The following is a 24,004-nucleotide window of genomic DNA, read 5'->3' as shown; positions in this document are numbered from 1 at the left end:
GCTTAGTTTTAACAAAATTGGTCCAGCAGTTTAGGAGATGTTGCTCAAAATAAAAAATTGTGGAGGTTACTATGTATGGGCAAAGGAAACATGCCTGGTCACAACAGCTCACCTTGATCATGCTGCACTCAAGGTGAGCTAAAACCAAACTTCACAATTTAAACAATAAGCAAGGATTATCCCAAGGAGTCTGACAAGGGCCTACAGTGGTGCCTGTTTGACTGCATGTTCAAATCTAGCTGTAAAGCTATATAAGTATCATAATAAATTTAAAAGCTATATGCCTCCAGATGAGCCAAAATATTTCAAGAAAATCAAACTTTAGAAAATAAAACTTTGATTTTAAGGAAAATAAACAGATTCCACACTGAAGTAATAATTTACGTGTTCTGTGCAGTTATTGACTGATTTTGCTGTATTTCTCACCATATTTCTACCATGTGACCAACATAGTAAGGGATATTTTTGCCTCTTTTTGGTAATTTACGTGGATATTAAATGCCGTTTGTGTGTAAATTTTTTCTTTGTTCACTTCACAATGTTTTACTTTAATATACATTTTAAATTATTTTTATATGAAATTTAGCATGCTGCTTTAATAATATTGGACAATAGACAAAATTACAACAGCAATGGCTAAACACATACTTGCTGTATTAAAACTGGCAATGGAGTAGAACAACCAACCTTCCACTGCTCATATAATAACCATATTCAAATTAGTAGGACTCTCACCAACTCTGGTGCTGGGCAAGTAATTTAAATTAATAAACCACATATGACCACAGACACTCATCAAATTAATAGCATAAATTCTTTTGGCTAATTTCTTATTGATATCACTTCTAAAGTTACCTTGATCAGCAAGTTTCTTTCTCTCACACCAAGTTTTATCAGGTCTTTACAAATTTCTCACAAACATCACCATAATTGTCATCAAAATTCACCTGCAAAAAAAAGTTTTAAAATATCAAAACTTAATAAACTTAATCATTATTGTCAGTTTCTTTATAAACATTATTATTTGAAATTGATAACCAAAACAATGTTAACTCTGTAAGTCAACTGATTGATTGATTCATGTGGAGAATTTTTAAAATTTCTGTACAGATTTAATAGCTAGTACTGATTCCCGTATCCCTTAAAAGTACTGGCAATTGATCATTTGGTTATATATCTGAAACTTTGATACCATAACAATCATAAAGAGCTGTGGTAATAACCTGGTACGACCAATTTTGGGTACGAACTTGAGGGCCGATGTCTGAGATTGAGGGGCACGCAGAGAGTCAGATCCTGTTACCTTCTCGAAACAACGAAACCTTTTATTAACTTTGTTCAACCCGATAATTATCTGGTGCCATCTTGCTGACTTCCAGCAGTTGTAAGCATAGATTTGACTGTAGAAGATTGATGAAGCCACTCTGTTTATATTAGACTCTGTAAGTCTTCTTCAGTCAAATCTATGCTCACAGCAAGATGGCACCAGGTAATTATCGGGTTGAACAAATATAGGTTTCGTTAATTCAAGGAGACTCTCTGACACCGTCCAACACTTTAAACAAAAAAGTTAACCAACAGATCACTTGTATATTTGTTGTCACTATCTTAAAATCCAAAAATATATGATCAAAGGCCTTCTATATGTGAAGTTTAAGTGATGACTAAACTATATAAAAACTTAACTTTCAAATTCCACCAAATCCAATTCAATACAACTCTCTTTTTTTGTAAAAAAAACTTCAATTAAAATACACTTAATTAATTCAATGTTAATATTATGCAATTTGTTTAAAGCTTTCATTTATTTTTATTTTTTCAATTAAAATGGTCTCAAATTAGATTTGTCAAGATAAATTAACAAATCACAGAAAATTAAATCAAGCTACAAAAAGGACACAATTCTATCATCCTTAAAGCAAATACTAGCTGGTATATTAAAGAAACAGTTACACATTACATAGTAAATCAGTACAAAATACATTATGGTATATTTTATGCACTAACACATTCTTTGATGTGTCAGCATTGTATATCATTATAAGATCATTCAAAAATATTTGATTACCTGTAAAATTGTATCAAAAACTATGAAAATATTTCCTGTTCAAGGTATTTTACCCTGTGTAAATAGGGAATATAAAACTATCATAAATATTGAAGATTGTAGAAAAGGTTAAATTACAAAGATGTGAGTCATTTACTTTATATTGGCAGATTTATCCATTAATGTATCAATATCTATGTATGTATGTATTTCAATAACGTCTATCGAAGCAAATTGTTATAATTGTTAAAAGTTGTAAAATGACGATGAAGAAATTTAAATCAAAGTCCTTCAAAATTGAAATTTCACTTTCCTTTATCAAAAACTACTTCCAGAAAATATTATATGTTAACCCCAGACACTGTGGCCCGTCATGTGGGAGAAATAAGCGGTCATAAATATCAGGTTGATATGATGACTTTCTTTGGGACCATAGGGCTGGCAAAATCTGATTTTGACTTACTTGTCCGTTTTTATCTAAAGCATTTCTTAACTTGTCAGTATGATATTAACAGAGTCAATTCTTGAAAATTTCCACTTGTCCGTACAGGCTGTGGGACAACCTGGGCAATACAGACAATTGATTTTGCTGACCCTGGACCAACATAGCTGAGATATGTCTGAGTTACAGCGCATGTCCAGCACAAGCTTTTTATTTGGTTTGACTTTACATCACAGCAACCCATAGAGGTCATATAGTGACTTTCCAGCTTTACTGGCAGAGAAAGACCTCAAGTGCTCCTTCTTGCATTATTTATGGCACAAATGGGCACGGAGTAGAAACACTGACGTTCCATAAGCTCACTGGATAGCTTTTTCACATGAAAGAATCCAATGTGCCTGGTGGTATTTGTACCCAAAGCGGTGAGGGGTAATGGTTTGAAGTCAATGACCTTAACCACTTCAAGGCCATGGACATCCCCAGTAGATATAATTATATCAAAATACTTTTTGATACCACTTAATTTTCAACAACCTGTTGAAAATGACATTCTTTAGATATGAAATTATTGTCATATTGTGTGTTTTTAAGAATCAGGTATGTATTTTAATGCACTATTTCAATCAAGTTGGTCGCACTATAATCTATCAGAGCCATGTTAAGCATCAAATTAACCCTTAAGTTTTTTTGTTGTTTTTTTAACTCATCTCAGTGGTCAAGAATTTTTCATATTTAATAGTAAGCATTTTCAAAATAAAATTGGTCAAAATTAAGCGGCACGTCCATACAAACAATTAATTTGGTAAATGCTTACTAATGAACACTACAAAATTTAGTGTTTGGAATTATTTTTATAGTAACAGTCAATATCCTGGACTATATAATAGCCAAATGTGTTACAATTCATTTGAAATACTACAGTCCGGTTGCACATAAAATAATTTTTTACACTATTATTAAGCCATTTCAGTGTTTGAAATTACTTTTTGTCCAATAGGATTGCGATATTTTAAATGAATCATAACACATGTACTTTCATGAATCAACTTCCTATTAAGTCTAATAAATCAACTATTTATTTAACAAGAACTGTCGGAGGACAGTAACGCTCGACTATTCGAAAATTTGTCACTAGGGTGTTTCATTGAGTATAATAATGCTTACCTATATGAATACATAAAATTGTCCGAAAAGGTACAAACCCTTCAAGTTTCAATACATTCCCTTCAGTAGTTATGGAGATACAAGCTTACACACAAAAACTTAACCAAGAATTTCTAAGTCGAAAAAGGGGCATTATTATGTAAAAAAGCAAATCAGAGTTATGGGACTTGTGCCAATCATCTAAGATAATCACAGAAAACAAGTGTGTGAAGTTTCAATCCATTCCTTCAGTAGTTATGGAGATACCAGCTTACACGCAAAAACTTAACCAAGAATTTCTAAGTCGAAAAAGGGCATTATTATGTAAAAAAGCAATCAAGTTATGGACTTGTGCCAATCATCTTAGATAATCACAGAGAACAAGTGTGTGAAGTTTCAATCCATTCCCTTCAGTAGTTATGGAGATACCAGCTTACACGCAAAAAACTTAACCAAGAATTTCTAAGTCGAAAAAAGGGGCATAATTATGTAAAAAAGCAAATCAGAGTTATGGGACTTGTACCAATCATCTTAGATAATCACAGAGAACAAGTGTGTGAAGTTTCAATCCATTCCCATCAGTAGTTATGGAGATACCAGCTTACACGCAAAAAACTTAACCAAGAATTTCAAAGTCGAAAAGGGGCATAATTATGTAAAAAAGCAATTCAGAGTTATGGGACTTGTACAATCATCTTAGATAATCACAGAGAACAAGTGTGTGAAGTTTCAATCCATTCGCTTCAGTAGTTATGGAGATACCAGCTTACATACAAAAAACTTAACCAAGAATTTCTAAGTCGAAAAAGGGGCATAATTATGAAAAAAAGCAAATCAGAGTTATGGGACTTGTGCCAATCATCTTAGATAATCACAGAGAACAAGTGTGTGAAGTTTCATCCATTCCCTTCAGTAGTTATGGAGATACCAGCTTACATACAAAAACTTAACCAAGAATTTCTAAGTTGAAAAAGGGGCATAATTATGAAAAAAAGCAAATCAGAGTTATGGGACTTGTGCCAATCATCTTAGATAATCACAGAGAACAAGTGTGTGAAGTTTCAATCCATTCCCTTCAGTAGTTATGGAGATACCAGCTTACATACAAAAACTTAACCACAGGGACGCCGACGCCGACGCCGACGCCGACAAATGGGTGACTGCATTAGCTCGATTATTCTGCGAATAGTCGAGCTAAAAATTAAAACACTTAATTGGACTAAATTTACAGTAAAAATATACATGACTTAAAAGTTACTTTAATACTTACATACAATACTTATATAAACTTTATCTTCAGTATCTTTACAGTAAATGGTATGCAAATTATATTAATCCACTGATATAATGAACTCCCCTTTTTCCTTAATTGAGGTTTTAAGAGTTAAACAAAACTGTCTAGACACACTTTCTTATCTTTATTATGCTGTTTTAATCTAAAAACTTAATATGATAACAGTCAAAAACTTTCACTTTTAACACAATATTCCTGTATAAATCATAAATTCAAAATATCACACGTGTCGATCTTTATTATAATTGTTTCAAATTAAATCCAATTTATAATAACACTATCTTTCCACTTTTTTGAACAGTTTAATAATTTATAAAACTGTATGGTAAGTTTAAACATGTGTATGATATAAACACCAATGTCTTAAATCACATTCATAAGTTACACTACTAGTAAGTCAGAGTGATAGTACATTGAAGACAGACAACTACGAGGGATTCCCACGATAAGATTAAATCATAAAATTTTATAAAGTTGAAAAATGTCGGCTATTGATAACAAACATTGAAAACACTAGGCTGCTAATAATGAGGTGAAATTCTGCTTCTAGTGAGCCTATCATAATAAGCTGAATAACTCTTCCGGTCGTATATTATATTATCTCGTCTGCTACAGAGTGCTTGCTTAAAAATTAGATCAGGAACAGCATATATTGCTATTTGTTCCTGTTTTAGCATATCTTACGTCAATTAATCTAGACTATCATGATACATTAGAAGAGCTGATGATTATTGTATCAAATTTTGACATACTTGAATAATTTCCCCCTAATTATACCTAAACTAAACAAGTACCGAAAAATAAATCTGGAAAATTATGTTTGTTTAAATGTTCAAGATCTTCAAATCATATGAATTAAGATATCTATACACTGATAGTGTTGAACTGTTATAAATTAATCTATATTGTGGATAAGTGCTTTGCAGTTAAAATAGTTTAAACTGTAGATAAGACTTTTATCAGTTTTCATCTATGTCTGCTATAGCCATAAATTTAAGTCAGTTAACCTTTTACCTTATCCTTTGTCACCAGTATAGGACCAGGCCAGCCCAATGTGATGTCCATGCAGTCTGACCAAGCTCTATACTGTTGGCTAATTAATATCAAATTTTCATCTTGCATTCCTAATGTCAATAATGGACAGTTCCAAAATAAAAGTTGGTCAAGTCCATTTAAGAAATTCTGCAGGTTCAGCTTAAAGGGTTTTTCATAATGATCACTCAAAGAGTATACCATTAAGGCAAATACAAGTAATTAATTGAGGTTGTCAATCTAGAAAATGCTTACATTTGTGAAATTTAATATACCTTGAACTGGAATTCAGTACATTGACTATCTAAGGGATATCAATAAATACAGAAATTGAACAAACAATAAATAGTATAACATCAAGTCATGTTGTACAGATGTTTTCCCTAGTCTGTAATACACAGAAAAGTTATTATTTTCTACTCATTTAAGGTTCAAAGAGTGAAATTCATGAATTCACTTGTTTAATGGATCAAAGATAGGTGGTAAACAATACCTAGGAGGTTAAACAATACCTAGTGTTAAGACTGGACAAAAGAGTGAAATCTGGCTTTAAAAGCATCTAAAATATCTTTTGTAAACATAAACAATAGCAGAAACTTTCATGCCTCAGTTATATTAGTAGAAAAAAACAAAACAAGAAAATCCAAACAAAAAAAATCAAGTCTATACAAAGATGCTTATCTCATTTAAGTACAGAAAGAAAAAAGAAATTTCCCTTTTATATGTGTTTATCGCAAATGTATCAAATTTCTCTTATTATACTACACATAGTGGAAAATGGTAATTATCAGTCATAGCTAAATTTAGAGAACAAAAAATATATATGTAATGCTACAAAAATGTATACCACGCATTAAACTGCTTTGATTATCTGATTCACAGAAATCCTGAATAATTATTTTTGTGTCAATTAAAATGTTGGTTTGAATGTACAAATAAGTAAAAAAAAACTTTTGAAGTGATGGATACCACAAAAAGCATGCAATTTGTTGACTTCAGTTAAAATAGAGATAAATTCGAGTAGATATAGAATAATGGTAAACTGAATATACTTATATCTGAAAGTTACATTCAAACTACAACTAAGAAAGTAGTTCAAACTACATGTTTTGTACATATAGCAGTGTCTATTCTAGAAATTCAAAAATAGGGGTGAATTTTCCACCTCACTTAAAAAAATAGGGGTGATTTGTTGGCAAAAATGGTGTTTTTATCAAGCCAGCTATATGGCTCTCTGTGAGTGGCCTCATTTTTTGGTGAGTGTGTTATAGTACTATTGAAACATACAGCATCCCACGAGAATGATGCTTGATTGGTGCCACTTTACAAAAGAAATGTTTATTTTTTATTTTTCTATGACATGATTTGTCTGCTGCACTGTTCATAGAAACAAATATATTTATTTACAGCTACAAAAGTCAAGATCCATCAGTCTACAAAATTTAAATATTGCTTTTGTTTTCATTTTCATTGAAATACGCAGTGGTTTGTAAATATGTAGTGGTTGGTAAAGAATCATAGAAAAAAATCCCTGATATTTGGGTATTAACCAAGTATAAACAGGGGAACCAACTGAAGGTTTGACTAATTTACATAAATTTCAAGGAGTAAAAATATACCTGCCAAAACATTTCATGTTTAAATCGTTTATAAAAAAAATCAATCAGTTCCAGGTATATACTCACTGACGTCACTGTCCTAAAAAAATATCTAGATCTGAAAGACCACACTTTTGTTTGTTTTATTATATGTTTACAAAACAATAATATGCATGTTTTCTGTATCTTAACATAACAAATTTTTATTATTACTATTTTCCACCATGTAACTGCCTGTTTTAATGAGCGACACAATTGTAACTGGCAATAAATTCAGTTTATTTGTTTGCACCACTGGCAGTAACATAACAGATATAAAAACAGTGTCAATGGTTATTATTTCTTTGACCAAACATCTTAAACATAATAAAAAAAAAAATGTTATAATTTTTCCAAATATATACCACAGATATGCAAACATTCCTTAAAGAAAAACTTTTTTTCAAACTAAATAAATAAAGAAATATCTAACGACATAAAGTTGAATGAATTGAAAAGAGAAGGAAATATTATTACTTGAATTTTGGTGAGTCATAATGTGGCGAACCTTCAGTGGACTGTATTCTTATCATTGGTCAGATATGTCATGAAATTGCCATGAGAAAATAGTAAAAGTAAAGTGTTGTTTTTTTTTCAAATTCTTATTCAAAAACAGTTTATCTCCAAAAAAGTTAAACCTTTGAAAGGACATAGACATGTTTGCATACTAAAATAAGGTATATAGTCTTTGAAAAGAAAGAGAATTTATTACTGCTTTCAGATTTAGGTAACAATGCTCCCAAACATGCAACCTATCTAAATGACCATTTCACATAAAAATTCACAATTATAAGCAACGTCCCACTAAAATTTCCAATCCAATCACATACCCAAAACACAGAAAAACCAGGGCATTTTTTGTCAGAATTGTGAAGGGGCCTGGGCCTGTTCATTTTGTGAAAAATAGCGCGATATATTTCATAAAATTGTGAAAAATGACAAATAATTTGGCATTTTGAGCTATGAACGCTTGATTATAATTTCTGACCTGTTTAAAATCTGCTTCAAGTTGGTACTTTAACCCAGTTAACATGCCAAAAAAACATTTGACTGAATTAAAACTATTTCTGTGTTATTGCAATTGGCATAAATCAAGTTTTACCCAAAGGTTAACAATGTATTTTGAGACAAAGTCCCAATATTTTGTGAAATCTCTTTGGAAATTGTGAATCTGCTTTGTAAAAAAAGTGCAATTTTGAATTGTGAAGGGACCTTATATCGGCCCCTGTTACAGAAGAAAAAAAAACAACCTGAAAACTGTCAATGAATTAAGACCACTCAGTTTTCAAAACAGAGATACATAAAAAACTTATATAAACATGCTTTTTATTTTTAATGCTTATTCATACATGCTATAATGTCTCGGACATCCAGGACTGTCCCGGAAATCACTTGATACGTCTGCTGATTTGTTCTTAAAAGTGAGTGGCCCTTAACATAGTTTTTTTTGTATTTATTTACTTGTATAACCATTATCTCAACTTATTGGCTTTTAATTACAAGTAAATAAATAAAATGTTGTCTATTCGGAAACCAATTTTAATCAAACAAACTATCACAGTTAAATCTGCCAAGTACACTTACAGATCTGACATTTTTCCGAACTTATACTAGGCTTTTTAAACACATCAACATCAGTGCTTTCTTTTCATGTGTTGCATCAAGACCTGTTCTGTTCCTATGCCTTTATTTTATTTTTGTTGGAGGATTTTTTAGATTTATTTTTCTACTTTGATGTTAGGAGTCATTCTGATGTACTTGCAAAAAATAGAACACTAAAAACTCACTGATTGGATGATCTAGACTAGTGAAATCAACCAATTGCATGTAACATAGACTAGACTAGTTAAAACAACCAATTGCATGTAACATAGACTAGACTAGTTAAAACAACCAATTGCATGTAACATAGACTAGCCAGAGAGGAACAAAACCTTGCAATTTTTTTGTGCTTATTTTTGGTTATGAATCAAATTGAAATTATTACAGGGAAGTCAAAGGCCTGGACTGCGCAATGGCCTGCCAGGCTATAGACCACACATGTATATTTAACCTTTTATCCCATGAGCATATTGTGAAAAATGGCCGTTTTCATTGAAAAGCCTCCTGTTACAAGTTCAAACTGCTATGAAACTATGAAAAATGCTTCAGTACTGATGAAACTTGGCACAAATGTTGACTGGACCATAGCCTCTGTAACAGCATGTTCAATCGTAAATTTTCTGTTACCATGGCAATAGGGGGACATCTCAAAATTGCGAAAAATCACTATTTTGCATTGTTTTTTTCCATCAAAACTGATTTCAAAGTGCTGCAACTTCTCAATGAATCCAGATAGAGTAAAAGGCTTTTCAGCGTCGGTTACTAGTTATCCTAAGATTGACCTGGAGATGAGGGGGACTACCGCCCCCCCCTTCAAACCCACCAAACAGAAGGGGGCACATCCCCCTTCTGGCAACCCCCTGATGTACCATTTTGATGGGGGGGCCGCGCTGAAAAAGTGGTCACTTTTCTAACAACATTTCTCAAATGAAAAACAGTGTTTGGGGTCTAAACAGGGCATTTTTTCACTGTTTGAGGCCTCAAAAAAAGGGGGGGGGGCAAAAAGCTGTCAAAACACGTCTATATAAGGGAAAAGGTTAAAAGGAATTCAAATAAAAACAATTAAAGATTATATAGAATTCTATACCTACATGTATCAATGAAATTTTTAGTGTCAGTTCTAGTTGGGCACCACCATTTTCAATGTTACTAAATGATAATAGGCGGGGTATTCCAATAACGGATCAATCTCAACTTTTTGGATTAATAATAATCATCAAGTGTTCCAAGTGAATACAGAAGGAGTGCATGAAATACCGAATGACACATTTAAAACGTAAAAATGAAAGATTTTTTAGCAGACTTCCCCATTCATTGGCTTTACCTATTTTCATATTAAAGTTAGCATTGGAATAAAATTGGCACCCACAAAAACAGTTTTCCATGCATCTCCACCGCCTTCAGGCATTCATTAACTCACGATCCATTAAATGCTATCTAGAACCCCTTGGTAATTACTGCTAAATATGAGGTAATTAAGTCATATGAAATCAAAAATCAAATCAAATTTTTCCAAGCCTACAAGAATCAGCGAATATTTTAACTATTCTTTAAAAATAAAATGGTTTATAGACATTATAGTCCATGCTTAACAAAGCTATATGCTACTGCTGCACTACATGTATGTTTGATCAATATGGGCTTCAACTTCAACGGGTTTTCTCGACAAAATCCACGAAGTAGACATCGACGTCGAGGAAGTTTATATTTTCAACTATTTTGAATTAATATCAAACGAATCTCAAGAAGTAACATTTATTTTTTTCAATAATATAAACTTTTACTTTCTCGTTATTTTAGAATTTTCAATATCCGAAAATCGTACTAACCGAAAACACGCACAATCTATTTTTAAATATTACCTATTTAAATGCATTATTTTCAATGTTCCTTAAGGAAATCTAAGAAATTACGAATTCTTACGATACCTGGCGAGTTCTGGTGTCCCTTTTTATCTGTTTACTCAATGGATTAGCTGAAAATGGCGATAATAAAACAAAATTAATTATGCCGGAAATGTCTTTCTGCTTATTGACAAATTGTAACACTTAATACTCGTAATAATTACTTTAAAAATTAGGTAACACGACACTAAAATATTTCTTTCGGATGACATCTACATCTACATCTACATCATACTGCTTAACAATCATTTCTGATTATGACTAGCAGGCGCGTTGTCAGGGAACTGTTAATAAAAGAAATTATTTATATGCAAATTAAAAAGTTAAAAGAATAAAAGTTCTACAAGACTATTAATTTAAAAACATAGTGTGCAGTTTAGAATTTATAGAATGGGTCAAGCCTCTCAGTAAAGATGTTTAAACTGGGGCTGGACTGAACAGTTAGGGGAAGGCTATTCCAAAGACGTATGCTCCTAGGAAAGAAAGAATTTTGATGATATTATGTCCTCGAGTAGGGTATCAGGTAGTTCAGATTTCTTGTTTGAGTAAGGTGTTGACCAGTGGTCAATAAAAACAATGTTGTTTTGGATTTTATACAAGTAGGTTACAGCACTGATGTTTCGACGCTGTTCAAGGGTTTGCCAATTAAGATCATTTATCATTTTTGAGACACTACTTGTATAGTCATAATCATTAAAAATGTATCTAGCAGCTGATCTTTGTACTTGCTCTATCTTATAAATTAAGTATTTCTGCCAAGGATGCCAAACTATGAAGCAATTTTCAACCTGAGGTCTAACATAGGTCTTATATGCAGTTTCTTTTATCTTTTTATTTGGAGTTTTAACATTTCTTCTAATGAATCTGAGGGAGTTATTTGCTTTAGATGTGATGTTGTTTATATGTTTGGTCCATGAAAGGTCTTGACTTAATAGTGACTCCTAAGTATTTCGCTTCTTGAGTTGAGTTAAGTTGGATGTTATGGAGGGTATAAGGAAATATTACAGGGTTTCTTTTTCTTGTTATCCTGAGAACTTCACATTTGTCAGGGTTGAATTCCATGGACCAGTCTTTTTCCCATTTTTCTAAAGCATGAAGGTCATCTTGGAGGGTTTGGGCATCTTGTTTAGATCTGATGGTTAGGTAGACAACAGGGTAGACAGACATTTCACTATTGAGACGGTTCACACCAAGACGGTTCACACCAAGACGTTTCACTCCCAAATGGGAGTGAAACGTCTTGAAGACGTTTCACTCCCTTTTTATACCAAAATTATTTTGATACTTATGATATACTAAAATAAACCTAAAATATTGAATTAAATTAAACTAAAATATACCTTAAAATTAATAAAATAAATTAAAAAAGGGGCCGGGATTTCACTTTTTTGTCAATGACTTAAAACTCAGAACTTTTAAGTTCTATCATTTCAGTTATCTTATCTTCTTTTATTGTTGTTTTGAAATAAGGTGTTTTTTTTTCTATTTTTAATCCATATGTGCAATTATCACATTATTTCACTTAAAGAAAAACTATTTTTGATTAAAATAACACTGTAATATAACTAACTATTTGATCTTTTGTAAACATGGACTCAATAGGCTGCCTATTTTAAGGCAATTTTAATTTAAAGCAGAACAATCTTGTGACAATAATTAACTTCTTGTTGTTAATTTTAAACATGGGATAAAAATGTTAAATTATTTAATGCTAGTACAGTACTTTTGCGATATATGTCAAAAAATTTAATGGCCATTGAAATCAGAAATAACTTTAAATTAGATTAGGAGCATTGGGACTTTTATTCAATATTTGTCATGTATAATCATTTTTATGTGACTTAAAAATTCATTATTATATAAACAAAACTTATGGAGAAGTTTCTGTGTTTAAATTGGCTGTTGTCAAAAAATATTTTAATGGTCCAATAAACCACTGATTAGTAAACTGTTGATGCTTAAGTGCAGTGTTTATACAACTGATTTAATAGTGGTGTCAAACTGATAGTTGATTGTCTCAGTGTTTATTCAACTAATTAGGCGATGAGATAACACCACAATTACTTAAGTCTGTTTAATGGCTACTGTTTAATAAATTGATGAAGAAAATAATGTTAAAAGATAATTTATTTTTGTTTCGCATTTCATTGTTTAAGAGTTAGACTTACAAAAAAATAATCATTATATAGTCAATATATTTAATATATTGATATTTTTTATTATTTGAATAATATTAATTACTTTACTGGTAGTGATTTCAATATTTAAACTGATACTTATAATATGTCTTTGTTGTTCTTTCTATGTTATTCTATTTTTTTTAATTTACTATAAATAGAATTTCCTTATGTTGTTACACATATAATAAAAGTGATACTTCAGTAATTTGTCTTTCATTTATACCTCTTATCACTCAACCCATAATTAAATGAGTAATCTTCTAATAATTCGTATTAAATCAACAAAATGAAACATTAAATTGAATTTCCTTTTTACTCTGTTTGATATTAATGAAATTAAAATTTGTTAACTTTCCTAGTAAACATCTCTAAAAATTGGGAGTGAAACGTCCATACAATTGACAAAATGGGAGTGAAACGTCTAGGTGTGAACCGTCTTGGGAGTGAAACGTCTCAATAGTGAAACGTCTTGGGAGTGAAACGTCTGACATTCAGACAACAGTATCATCTGCAAAGAGTCTAACCTTACCTTTGACACTATCTGGGAGGTCATTGATGTATTACTTGAAAGGAAAATACAGGGACCTAATACCGAGCCTTGGGGGACACCTGAGAGAACTGGTAGAATTCCTGATTTTTGACCTTCAACTACAACTTGCTGGGAGCGTGACTTAAGGAAGGAATGGACCCAATTTGTAACCTCATAACTTATACCCAATGTATGAACACCACAATATACCCCATAGTCTATTTAAAAAAAAGATATTTGTTTATACGAAGTTATTACGAATTTTGAAAACAGTACTTGCTACAACAATAAGACAATTCATTATGATGCACTAGCACTATTTTTATAGATAGTGAAGAAATAGTGTCACATGTATTTATAATGCAGTTGGGCAATTGATTGAGTAGAAGTGAACTCTAGTGAAGCATGCAGTGCAATGTTTATTTAAATTAAGAAGATACAAGAAGCTTTAAAAAAAAAAGCTATCAATTATAAGCATTAACTTCAACCCAACTATTTACAGAAATTTTCAAAATTTGGGACATATATCCCGTTCAAAATTACCAGACCAAACACGGAGCTGAGAACTTTTATAATTTTATCAGTTAATTAAGAGTTGTAAAATAATGGTGACTTTATTCACAGGGTGGTCTTTATTCAATGAATTTTATATTGACGGTATTTGACATATGTTTTGCTGTACATGTACGTGCTGACATCACCTTCATCTATAAACTGTAAAATGTAATGTGCAACTTACCTTTTTATTGTACATTTTTCAAATAGGCGTGTCAATGAAAATGACTCTTTTTAACAGTTAACCGTTCTTATTTGATATATGTGATAAATAGAATATTATATTCGTGTAGATTCAATACTTAATTTATTTAACTCATTATTAACACTATACTGGTGAAGCTGTTGTCTTTTGTCTAACATATTGTTCGAAGTAACTTATACAGTATGATGATGTAAATCTCACCGTGTATATCTAGTAATGCAGGAATGTGCAAATAACGTAAAAGAAACGCCGAATCTGTGCAACGCTATTGCCAAAACGAATAACACAGTAAGTAAACGAACCAAAATATTTTATTCTAAATCAAATTTTAAGAAATGAATTAGCACATACGGCTGCTACGACTTTATACTTTAACCAGCATTTACTATTTATTTACTGTGAGAAACTGTCAACCTGATTACCGTTTTGAAGGTGACTTTTGTGTTTCGTCAAAAAAATATGTACATTTAAAACATTCTTTTTTTCATATTCTGTATACCTAAGACATTTTTGAAACTACAATTTTAGTATAACAAAAGAAATGAATCTGGTCAAATAAGATTTAGCTACTTGCCGTTGCTTCAGTGCTTCATTCACGAATCCGGCGTTGCCTCGTAAAAATGGTCTCAATTGCGTTTTATCTGCTAATTTAAGTGTTATATGACACGAGTAGATTGGAAAAAGTCTCAGGTACACCGCATATAAAAATCATGAATTAATATGTATGTTATATTGTATTTAAAGATGTCAACGAAATTAAAAATCGCCATCACTACGCAAAGTCAGGTCGTCATTTTCACGAATGATCTTGAAAAATAGACATTTTAAAGGAAATATTTTTAATAAGGTTTAAAGTTTAATGTCTCGGCAACCGTATGCGCTTATTCATTTCTTCCAATTTGGTGTACAATGAAAAATATTGGTCTATTTACTTATCGCGGTGCTCGTAAATAGCCACTAAATTACACAATTCTGCGTTACACTTGCACGATTCCTGCGTTATTTGCACATTCCTGCGTAACTGGATATACACGGTGATTCTGGTTAATAATGAAACTTAAACCATCATTGCCCTTTTGCTCATAACATATCCTGTTCTGAAATATTTGCAGGCATTAAAGATATGTCTCGTTAAATTCAGTCATGATTCAAACAGACTTAGTCAAGGTATCACAGACAGACTTAGTCATGGTATCACAGACAGACTTAGTCATGATATCACAGACAGACTAAGTCATGGTATCACAGACAAAGTCATGGTATCACAGACAGACTTAGTCATGGAATCACAGACAGATTAAGTCATGGTATCACAGACAGATTAAGTCTGTTATCACAGACAAAGTCATGGTATCACAGACAGACTAAGTCATGGTATCACAGACAGACTTAGTCATGGTATCACAGACAGACTAAGTCATGGTATCACAGACAGACTTAGTCATGGTATCACAGACAGACTAAGTCATGGTATCACAGACAGATTAAGTCATGGTATCACAGACAGACTAAGTCATGGTATCACAGACAGACTAAGTCATGGTATCACAGACAGACTAAGTCATGGTATCACAGACAGATTAAGTCATGGTATCACAGACAGACTAAGTCATGGTATCACAGACAGACTTAGTCATGGTATCACAGACAGAGTTAGTCATGGTATCACAGACAGATTAAGTCATGACAACACAGACAGACTTAGTCATGGTATCACAGGCAGATTAAGTCATGGTATCACAGAAAGACTAAGTCATTATATCACAGACAAACTTAGTCATGGTATCACAGACAGACTAAGTCATGGTATTACAGAAAGACTAAGTCATTGTATCACAGACAAACTTAGTCATGGTATCACAGACAGACTTAGTCATGGGTATCACAGACAGACTTAGTCATGGTATCACAGACAGACTTAGTCATGGTATCACAAACAGACTAAGTCATGGTATCACAGACAGACTAAGTCATGGTATCACAGACAGACTTAGTAATGGTATCACAAACAGACTTAGTCATGGTATCACAGACATATTAAGTCATGGTATCACAGACAAACTAAGTCATGGTAGACAGATTTAGTCATGGTATCACAGACAGAGTTAGTCACGGTATCTCAGACAAACTTAGTCATGATATCACAGACAAATTAAATCATGGTATCACAGACAGATTAAGTCATGGTATCACAGACATACTTAGTCATGATATCACAGACAGACTTAGTCATGGTATCACAGACAGACTAAGTCATGGTATCACAGACAGATTAAGTCATAGTATCACAGACAGACTTAGTCATGGTATCACAAACAGACTAAGTCATGGTATCACAGACAGACTTAGTCATGGTATCACAGACAGACTTAGTCATGGTAATATATATCACAGGCAGCTCTAGGCATGATATCATGGACAAACTCAGTCATGGTTGACAAGGACAGATTTAGTCACTAGTACAGACAATTATTGGCATGTACTGAGGGGTATATATGAATCAGACAACCTTACAATATACCAGACTATTATAAGGAATTCATAACAGTATTAATTAAAAGAAACATCTTGCATGGTACATGTACAGTACAGTACATAGCTTGATCATTTTGACAAACATACATGTATTTGTTGCTCTTGGTAGTCAAACAGTTCAAGTCAGTATGAATGTAGACACAGGATCTATTCTACATACAGTCGGAATAAAACAAGAGCTGTCACAGGATGATGATAAGGTACATATATTTGAAGTATGAAGTTGATCCCTATAGAAATAAATGAGTAACAGTAAAAAATAGTATTTTTTAAGGAAAATTCTAAGTTCAAGGGGAGATAAATCTGAAAATATTGGTGCTAGAGTTATGAACCTTATCATATAAGATGAGGATGATGATAAGGTACATATATTTGAAGTATGAGGTTGATCCCTTAAGAAATAAAGAAGTAACAGTAAAAAATAGTATTTTTAAGGGAAATTCTAAGTTCAAGGGGAGATAAATCTGAAAATATTGGTGCTAGAGTTATGAACCTTATCATATAAGATGAGGATGATGATAAGGTACATATATTTGAAGTATGAGGTTGATCCCTTAAGAAATGACAAAGTAATAGTGAAAGATATTTTACTGCACCAAAACTTTAATCTGAAATCTGGACGCGGACGCCGGGGCGAGTAGGACAGCTCTCCATATACTTTGTATAGTCGAGCTAAAAATAACTATTCTGTTTTTCTCAAAGAATATTTTATTTTCAGACTACAAAATACAACAATAAAAACAATGAAAGCCTGAACATAATCAACATGCATTGTAACCCTTTTACTTGCTGGGAACCAAGAGATTTACCTTTTACCACCAGTATAGAACCAGGACAGCCTGAACCTATGTGAAGTCTGGTAGGCCCTGTACTGTAGCTAGCTCAAATTTTGTATTCTGATACTGGCATGCCTTAATTAAAGGAACTCTACTGAGATCTAAAAGCCTAAAATATAAAATTTCAATTCTTACATATGTATTAACTGACGCAGATAAGTGGGAAAATATGTAAAAGATAAAAATGAAAAAGCCTCAATTATATCGAAAATCAATTTTACATTTAAATCATGGATTTGACTTAAAAAGTGTTTAAATTCTTTTCACTTTTGGGTCATTTTGCACAATTTAAATGATTATTCTGGAAAAATGGAGTGAGCAAATTATCTTAATTTTTGCACACAGATAATTGCTCAAGAACTACATCAAATGGTTCACAAACCTCGAAAAATAATAATTTTTTTTTAGTCCTGTCACGTCAAAAAAAACCAGTGGAGTCCCTTTGAACTTTAAATTTACTGTTCCAAATTCAAACCTGGGCAAATGCTTTACATCAATTCAGCTGGATAAGGTTTCAGATTCTCAATTATCAATTTCAACAATATTACCTATAATTAGTACCATAAGCATAAATAATCAGATTGCAATGATAAATTTTAAACACAATTTATAGATAATAATTATAACATTCATACTTGAACAACAATCTGTAACATTATTTCCAATAACCCTAACTCCTTTCCTGGAGAACAGTCACTGACAGTGACAAAACAGAACATGCTGCTGCTACGTGTACAAACCATACACTTAAAAAATAATTTACCAGAGCAGAGAACATCAGAAATGTATACATAATACAACAAAGTTTAAACTTAACCTTTTTCATGCAATAAAATCATCATTGAAATTTCATAAGCAGTAGCAGAATTGTGGAATTGAAATATCAAAATATTGATAAAATAGCAATTAAATGTTGAGACAGTGATGTCCCCTATTACATTGATTAAGATTGTTGTATATGATACATCTATTTTTAACCTTAATGACCTTAACCTTTACAATATTGATCTGAAAATTGGCAACTATATGCCTCATACAAAAATGTATGTGAAAATTATTATACTATATTGAAAATTTTTCAAACAATTGAAAAAACTTTGAGCAATAGATTGAAACAGAGTACTTTGGTTGCTGTCAATGAACTAAATTCTTTGTTCAAAAGGGGCCACTCTGTCATCATTTAAAACAAATGAAAAAGTCCAATTCATATAGATTTAATTAGAAGAAAGAATTATGTTTTAAAAAATTCAAAGCAATCATTTTGTTTAATAAATCCACTCATGACAGTAACTTTGCATTTCATTTGATAAAAAATACACCCTAATATACTGTCAATTTTTAACTTGTCCACTTCTGAGATAAAGTGACACAACTTAGATAATCACAAACTTTTCATTAACCACCTGCTTGTGGCAACTCAATGTGATCCGTCCAGATCAGGACCTTAAAATGATAGATTGTCCAGATTGAAATATGTAGACCTTAAAATTATAGATTGTTTAGACTGAAATATGTACAAGTCCATTTAAGATATTTACTGTAGAAAGGGTGTATTATTCCTGGCTACAAGGTCATTTTAGCATGAACTAACAGATGGGCAGACCCTGATGTCCACCTTCTCCAGCTAGGCTGGAAAATCACCAAAATGGCTTAAACCGAACCTTGTTAAAGATTAAGCCTTAACCTGCTGAAACCAAAAGTGATTGGTCGAGAGCTGGTCTGTCTACATATTTAAACAGTCTGATCAGGCAAATATATTACCGGTATTAGTAGCTCATTTTGGGTATTTTATTTGAATATCCCTTAAACTTTGGACTACTCAAAATTCAAAGTCTGGCAAATCAATTTCACATATTCATCTTATCAAGAATTTAACATAACATATTTATCATTTCATAGAGAGAACAAAAGTAATGTAATCATAATTAATAGTATTGTAATGTGTTGGTTTTTATTCTTATTCTAATAACGAGAAATATCTATTTCTGCATAAATTCATACATACATGAAGAAAAACAAAACTATAGTAAATCATTTTAATTGCATTGCACTCAACAAAAAAAGGTGATTACATTTGATACAAAAATATATAAACCGATAATAAAGTATAATCAATAATAATATTAAAGAATATAATAAATAAACTGCATTGATTTTGGAATATAAATAACTGTTTGACATCAACCTTCATATAACAAGGCTTTTCTTGGGTAAATTTTTGTTTAACAGCATGAATTCAGTGTGAGAATTATATTTATGATATAGAATGAATCAATGAACAAGTGCGCTCCAATATTCTCAGTGCTTTACAGTAAGAAAAGGGGCATAACTCTTTAAAAAGGTAACTCAGGAGTTATTGGACCTGTGCCCATCATGTTAGATCATTAAAGAGAACAAGACTAGTGTGTGAAGTTTCAACCAATTGCCTGATACCAACTGGATTGCAAAAACTTAACCAAAGTTAGATGGAAATGCTGCAGCCCAAAGTGAGTACAACACTTCTCTCCTATTCTTTGAAAAGTAAAAACCATGTAAACCGTTGAATGAATTGATGAAAAACATCTGTGAAAAACCATATAAAGCATTGAATGAATTACTGATAAACCATATAAAATAGTGAATGAATCAATGAGCCTATGTAAACAAGAGGGCCATGATGGCCCTGAGGTCGCTCACCTGTATATAGGCCCCGGAGCGGGGCCAGTTTAAACCCCAGGGCTTTTATTTGAACACATATAATAAAAACAATGAACCCCCCCCCCCCGGCAGGGCCAATTTAAACCCAAGGGCTTTTATTTGGACAAACTTGGTAGACACCAACAAAAAGTTGGTTCCCGCTTAAAATCTAACCTCTAGCTCATTGGGTTTTTTAAAAGAAGATTTTTTAAGTTTTTACTATACACATATAGTTAAAAACAATGACACCTCTGGGGCGGGGCCAGTTTTAACCCCAGGGCTTTTATTTGAACAAACTTTGTAGACACTTACTAGAAGATGTTTCATTCTTAATATCTAAACTCTAGCTATTTGGGTTTTTTTCAAAGAAGATTTTTAAGTTTTTGCCATACACATATAAGGAAAATCAATGACCCCCGGGGCGGGGCCAATTTTGACCCCAGGGCTTTTATTTGAACAAACTTTGTAGACACCCATTAGAACATGTTTCATGCTAAATATCTTAGCTCTAGCTCTATGGGTTCTTTAAAAGAAGATTTTTTAAGTTTTTACTATATGCATATTGGGAAAATCAATGACCCCCTGGGGCGGGGCCAATTTTGACCCCAGGGCTTTTATTTGAACAAACTTGGTAGACATCCATTAGAACATGTTTCATGCTAAACATCGTAGCTCTAGCTCTTTGGGTTCTTTAAAAGAAGATATTTCAAGTTTTTACTATATGCATATAGGGAAACGAAATCAATGACCCCTGGGGCGGGGCCAATTTTGACCCCAGGGCTTTTATTTGAATAAACTTGGTAGACACTCACTAGAAGATGTTTCATGCTTAATATCTAAACTCTAGCTATTTGGGTTTTTTCAAAGAAGATTTTTTAAGTTTTTGCTATACACATATAAGGAAAATCAATGACCCCCGGGGCGGGGCCAATTTTGACCCAAGAGCTTTTATTTGAACAAACTTTGTAGACACCCATTAGAACATGTTTCATGCTAAATATCTTAGCTCTAGCTCTTTGGGTTCTTTAAAAGAAGATTTTTTAAGTTTTTACTATATGCATATAGGGAAAATCAATGACCCCCGGGGCGGGGCCAATTTTGACCCCAGGGCTTTTATTTGAACAATCTTGGTAGACACCCATTAGAAGATGTTTCATGCTAAATATCTTAGCTCTAGCTCTTTGGGTTCTTTAAAAGAAGATTTTTTAAGTTTTTACTATATGCATATAGGGAAAATCAATGACCCCCTGGGGCGGGGCCAATTTTGACCCCAGGGCATTTATTTGAACAAACTTTGTAGACACTCACTAGAAGATGTTTCATGCCAAATATCTAAACTCTAGCTCTTTGGGTTCTTTAAAAGAAGATTTTTTAAGTTTTTACTATATGCATATTGGGAAAATCAATGACCCCCTGGGGCGGGGCCAATTTTGACCCAAGAGCTTTTATTTGAACAAACTTTGTAGACACCCATTAGAAGATGTTTCATGCTAAATATCTTAGCTCTAGCTCTTTGGGTTCTTTAAAAGAAGATTTTTTAAGTTTTTACTATATGCATATAGGGAAAATCAATGACCCCCGGGCCGGGGCCAATTTTGACCCCAGGGCTTTTATTTGAACAAACTTTGTAGACACTCACTAGAAGATGTTTCATGCCAAATATCTAAACTCTAGCTCTTTGGGTTCTTTAAAAGAAGATTTTTTAAGTTTTTACTATATGCATATAGGGAAAATCAATGACCCCCTGGGGCGGGGCCAATTTTGACCCCAGGGCTTTTATTTGAACAAACTTGGTAGACACCCATTAGAAGATGTTTCATGCTAAATATCTTAGCTCTAGCTCTATGGGTTCTTTAAAAGAAGATTTTTTAAGTTTTTACTATATGCATATTGGGAAAATCAATGACCCCCTGGGGCGGGGCCAATTTTGACCCCAGGGCATTTATTTGAACAAACTTGGTAGACACTCACTAGAAGATGTTTCATGCCAAATATCTAAGCTCTAGCTCTTTGGGTTTTTTAAAAGAAGATATTTAAAGTTTTTTCTTTTGGTTGCCATGGCAACCAGAGTCTGCATGGAATTAAATTCTTTGAACAATTTTTAAAGGTGACCACCAAAGGAACATTCCTATGAAGTTTGGATGAAATTGGCTTAGTGGTTTATGAGGAGATGTCATTTAAAGTAAAAGTTTACGGACGGACGCCGGACGAAAAGCGATCACAAAAGCTCACCCTGTCACTTTGTGACAGGTGAGCTAAAAATGATTTAATAAAAAAAACAAACGAATTAATAAAAAAAAAAAACATGTTAAAAACCATGTTAAACAATCTATGATTCAATGAAAGCTCCCATAAACAATGAAAGCTCCCATCAACAATGAAAGCTCCCATAAACAATGAATGAATTAATGAAAAACAATGCAAAACATTGAGTGAATCTATGACAAACCTGTTGGAACATGTGAAATTAAATTTATGAATTTTTTTTATACTGAGTAATATAATTGCAGTTTGTACTGAAAAACCACAGCAGAAAATGTTAACAGGTTCTGATTGACTGACTGAATGAACGAACAAATGAATGAATCTTGTTACAGGTTAGATAAATCAAACAGTTACAAAAAAATCATATTGTCAATTTACAAAGTTAAAAAATCTTTTTGCATTGTTTTTAAATAGGGAATCAAAGAATATAGCACAATGGTATACATATAAATTGAACAAACACAAAAAGTTTAAGATGTTTGTGAATGCAATTTGTTCATAAATTACTCAACATAATGAATTCAAATTTGACTTTCGAAACTTTTTTTTAGATGTGAAGGGACTATTGGTTTCTTTGCTAAATTCAAACAAACCAAATTGAACAAATTATGGTTACAATTACATGTATAAGGAGATGATATGATACTGTTCTGTGAATATGAAATCTATTTCATCAAGAAGATATTTCATTTTCTGAGGACCATAACAAAATGAAACGTGAGCTACATAGAGACAGCGGTTTCAGATATTCTTACTGCTTGACAGTAAACAAGAGCCATGTGGAATTTACATATAATTTTTTAGTTTAAAATGGTGAATTATTCAGTCAAATTCCATGCCATGGTAATGGTTCTTGATCTGTCTGTATAGTTTAAACCAAAAATCTTAAGTCATTCCCATGTGAAATGTCACAGGTTTTAAAGGAGATATTTATAGCAATAAGCAAGCTAGAGATATGCACTAAATCCACTTTCTATTTTGGTATATAGCTATACAAACTGAACTGATATCTCAATATTGTCACCATAAATGTATAAAATTTCTATTTGCTCTTACAGTAGTCAAATTAAAACTGGATCAAATGATGAACATACATTACATTCAAAGTTTTTCCATAAAATA

The 24,004-nt window shown here is 32.3% G+C and overlaps 1 protein-coding gene across 2 annotated transcripts in view; it reads right to left on the bottom strand.

Annotated features, from left to right (window-relative positions):
- LOC132731538 (ligand of Numb protein X 2-like) overlaps positions 1 to 11,235 on the bottom strand; it is a 76,848-nt gene extending 65,613 nt beyond the window's left edge. The window contains exons 1-2 of one of the 2 annotated variants that reach the window (XM_060717731.1): positions 11,126 to 11,235; positions 856 to 947 (exon numbers count right to left, since the gene is read on the bottom strand). The gene's annotated coding sequence lies outside the window, so the exon portion shown is untranslated. Of the gene's footprint in view, positions 1 to 855; positions 948 to 4,902; positions 5,345 to 11,125 lie in introns of those variants that run through there. The other variant, XM_060717732.1, reaches the window with a different exon arrangement.
- Between the last annotated feature and the right edge of the window lie 12,769 nt (positions 11,236 to 24,004).

This window comes from Ruditapes philippinarum, unplaced genomic scaffold, assembly GCF_026571515.1.
Source record: "Ruditapes philippinarum isolate M1 unplaced genomic scaffold, ASM2657151v2 ctg3214_1_1_1_1, whole genome shotgun sequence".
Lineage (NCBI taxonomy): Eukaryota > Metazoa > Mollusca > Bivalvia > Venerida > Veneridae > Ruditapes > Ruditapes philippinarum.
Note: the sequence above shows the minus strand (reverse complement) of the source record. Positions and strands in the feature narration are given on the sequence as shown.